The sequence below is a fragment of the Bos taurus genome, chromosome 15 (genome assembly GCF_002263795.3).
Source record: "Bos taurus isolate L1 Dominette 01449 registration number 42190680 breed Hereford chromosome 15, ARS-UCD2.0, whole genome shotgun sequence".
NCBI classification, from domain to species: domain Eukaryota; kingdom Metazoa; phylum Chordata; class Mammalia; order Artiodactyla; family Bovidae; genus Bos; species Bos taurus.
Window position 1 is genome coordinate 48,686,255 of NC_037342.1, and position 4,515 is coordinate 48,690,769.

The 4,515-nt window shown below is 36.0% G+C and overlaps 1 pseudogene; it reads right to left on the reverse strand.

Annotated features, from left to right (window-relative positions):
- On the reverse strand, positions 1–1,123 carry LOC100124406 (beta-globin psi-2A pseudogene; annotated as a pseudogene).

Consider the following 4,515-nt stretch of genomic DNA (forward strand, 5'->3'; position numbering starts at 1 on the left):
GGATCTCAATGGTATTTGTAGGTGAGAGCGTTAACCATACCAGCCACCACCTTCTGACAGGCAGCCTGAAATTCTGAGGTGAATTCCTTGCCAAAGTTTTAAGCCAGTGTACTCACCAGTATATTGCCCAGGAGCTGTGTGGCAGAGATAAAAAACAAGGACAATGTTAGCAGAGGCACCCAATTTGGACTTAGTATTTCAGTCTCATCTCAAGCTGTGCCCCTAGAATATAAGCAGAAAGATGGCTGAAGTGTAGATGTTACTACTGATGTGAAGCCACCCATATCAGACTGATTTTATACTTAGAGATGTTTCTCTCTTTCTGTCTTAATTCTGAACTTGTTATCATTTTTTATTTTTTTTAACTGTTTCAAGAAGCAATACATCATTTTGTCTTCCTAGCTTAGAAAGGAAGAGATAAGGGAAAATCATGAGACAAAATTTTTAAGTGACATAAAAGAAGAAAGTCTTAATACTCAAACACTTAAACAGTCAAAATGTTTAAATATAAAGAAGATACTGCAGAGATCAGAGAAAAACAAGAATCAATAAGAGGAAATGATGCCTGGAAACAAAGAAGGTAAAACATTGCCCATAAATCAGCAAAGGACAAGTCCCCAAAATAGTCAAAGAACCTCTGAGTGGAGGGGTAGACAACCAGCAGCCTAGGGGGTGAAAACAGCACAAGGTCAGAGGGAGTCAGTGCCTGCCAGAATCTCAGGCAATGGCTCTGTCCCCACACACCCAACTGACATTCATTCTCTTTCAGCCTGCCTTGTAAACTGAATACCTGCCTGCCTACAGTATCCGGACCAACTTCAGCCACCCTCATCTTGCTCCACAAGTCAATGACAGTAGCCTTCTTCTCAAGAGTCAGATACACCATGATGTGTGTTTGTGTAGCTGCAAGTTGTGTCAAAAGCAGGTGTAAGCAGCAGGGGTCCTGGTCTTCCTTGTGAGCCCCACCCAGCCTCCTGCCCTCCCTGCTTCTGAGAGTAGATTAGTCCAGGGCATAATACAAGTTCATTGGTTTGGGGGAATGTAAGATGAACTCTTGTTGCTCAGTGCCCTTCATCTGTGATTGGCTGATCCAGTGTGACTAGACTCAGAAACTCTACTCTCCCTGTTCTTATCTCTTAGCTTCATTTCCTTCATCCATCCATTCCCTCTAGAAATATAGTCCCAGTCTCATTTATGCATAAATATTTTAGTCTGATCTTGTGTAATGTATCTTACAGTTTAAACCTATGAATTAAATTTTATCTATGAATTTAAAAAGTTAAATTCATAGACATGAAAACTAAGACTTAGAAAGCAAAAAATTTATCAAGTTGACTTTATATGGAGCTTCACTCTGTTTCTGTAAATATTTATAAGAGGTATACTTTGGGCCACAAAATTCGATTTTCACCCATTCTGTCATTGAAATAAAGCTCTATCAAGTTAATGAAAAATAATAAATATTGTCTTTCTAGCAGCTACTGAACTAGGTTTATGGAGCATGCATGATAATGGGAACAATTTAATGAGAAACAAAAAAAAATCTGATACTTATGATATGAGTGTAGAGAAAATGCAGAGGAATTGCAAACAAGATTTATGTTATTCGGCTTGATAAAGTCTGACAGGATTTTTGGGAAAACAAGAAGTGCAGAAATTTCCACATCTGCGTCCTCAAGAAAAAAGTGAAAATGGACCCAAGAATGAACATTCAAATCAAATTTCATTCTTCTCAATTCAAATATTACTACAATGATATACAAATATATACCCACTAGCATACCTGGAAAGAAGGAAGGAAGGAAGAAAAGAAGAAGAAAAGGAGGAAGGAAGGATGGATGGAAAAAGGGCCTAGGAGAAGGGAAAAGAATGTAATGAAAGGGAAAGAAGAGGAAAAGAATATAAAGAACAAGAGAGTATAGGAGACAGGGATCAGGACCATCCCCATGGAAAAGAAATGCAAAAAAGCAAAATGGCTGTCTGGGGAGGCCTTACAAATAGCTGTGAAAAGAAGAGAAGTGAAAAGCAAAGGAGAAAAGGAAAGATATAAGCATCTGAATGCAGAGTTCCAAAGAATAGCAAGAAGAGATAAGAAAGCCTTCCTCAGCGACCAATGCAACGAAATAGAGGAAAACAACAGAATGGGAAAGACTAGAGATCTCTTCAAGAAAATTAGAGATACCAAGGGAACATTTCATGCAAAGATGGGCTTGATAAAGGACAGAAATGGTATGGACCTAACAGAAGCAGAAGATATTAAGAAGAGGTGGCCAGAATACACAGAAGAACTGTACAAAAAAGATCTTCATGACCAAGATAATCACGATGGTGTGATCACTCACCTAGAGCCAGACAACCTGGACTGTGAAGTCAAGTGGGCCTTAGAAAGCATCACTACCAACAAAGCTAGTGGAGGTGATGGAATTCCAGTGGAGCTGTTTCTAATCCTGAAAGATGATGCTGTGAAAGTGTTGCACTCAATATGCCAGCAAATTTGGAAAACTCAGCGGTGGCCACAGGACTTGAAAAGGGATAAAAACTCTCCAGAAAGCAGGAATAGAAGGAACATACCTCAACATAATAAAAGCTATATATGACAAACCCACAGCAAACATTATCCTCAATGGTGAAAAATTGAAAGCATTTCCTCTAAAGTCAGGAACAAGACAAGGGTGCCCACTTTCACCATTACTATTCAACATAGTTTTGGAAGTTTTGGCCACAGCAATCAGAGCAGAAAAAGAAATAAAAGGAATCCAAATTAAAAAAGAAGAAGTAAAACTCTCACTGTTTGCAGATGACATGATCCTCTACATAGAAAACCCTAAAGACTCCACCAGAAAATTACTAGAGCTAATCAATGAATATAGTAAAGTTTCAGGATATAAAATCAACATACAGAAATCCCTTGCATTCCTATACACTAATAATGAGAAAATATAAAGAGAAATAAAGGAAATAATTCCATTCACCATTCCAACAAAAAGAATAAAATACTTAGGAATATATCTACCTAAAGAAACTAAAGACCTATATACAAAAAGATTCCTTAATAGCACCTGGATGAAGGAAAGAAAGCGATACCAGCAAGAAATAAAATAAATATATTTTTAAAATTTCAAAAATCAGTAACAGCATGTGGATAATGTAGACAGAGAGAGCAAAATGATCAAAGATGATGGACCAGAGTTAGGGTTATTCATGGTGTTATCCAGAAGTAAAAATGTCTTACAAGAGTGTTACACCAATGTATGTGATATTGTATAAGGTAGCTTGTTAAAATGCAAATTCTTGTGCTTATGGGTGTCTGATTAAGCAGTTCTGGGGTGGAGTTGAGGAATCTGCACTTCTAAAAGAATTTCAAGTGGTTTTGATGACCTGGTGCTGGACCACACTGAGAACAGTGAAGGAGGCTAAAGGAAAGTGGATGTCATGTTCTAAATGTATCCAGCAGGAGTATGAAGACTGATTGTGAGGACACACAGGAACGAAGAGCCTATGGAAGATGAAGAGCAAACGAGTTGTATTTTTAGATAGCTGTTTAAACGGATATTATTTTGTTGTCTGACGTTAAAAAACAGCAATGACAAAAACCTAGTTAATGAGCATTTTTAAGTTACAAAAAAGGAAAAATATAAATCAAATGTAATTAATTGACATTTTGAACATATATTTCCATATCAAATGTGTTATGTACATGTATGTGACATTTTTGTGTATATTCACAAGAAATATACACACAACAGTGATAAGTACACTGTATACCAATTACCGTTTCTCTTAATAAATCATTCATATCTATATTAGTATTTAACTTGTTGGATGATAGTTCATATAATATTTTACCAATATTCTCAAATAAACATTTAAGTAGTTTCTAAATTATCTTTGAATATATAATGATGTGTTGAACATGACAACACATCATTGCATTCTTGCCACTTGCCCCCATTAGACACACATTTAGAAGATGAATCACTAGACATTAGATACTCAAAATGTTAAAAAATTTACCAAAAGTTCTGAGGAACTCCGTTAAGAATAAAAAAAGTACACTTTAATTCACATTTCTTCTAGTTTATTGTGCTTATTCATGATTCTCAGCCATGAATAATCTATTTGGGGAAATAGTAAGAATTTCCAATAACTAAGAATCACTGAAACCTAGACTTTGCTACTGATCAAAATTATATCATACATGTCTTGATAACTGCATGCAGTAGAAGTGGTGAGACTATTTGGACTGCAATTTATGAGTTAATTTGTCCTTTTGCAGACATACTTTAACTATCATCCTATTCTGTGTCAGGTACAGTATTTGTGATAGGCTTACATAACATAAGACATACTCCCTGTTCTTAAAGAATTCAGTCTAGAACTCTTCAAATTGTATTTTACTGGCTCATCAGAAGAATAAAAGCATGTGTAACTATACTTCAATGTATAGTGGTAACACATTAGTGAATGATCAAAGTAATCAGGACAATGTAAAGAAAGAACACAGCGAAAAATGTC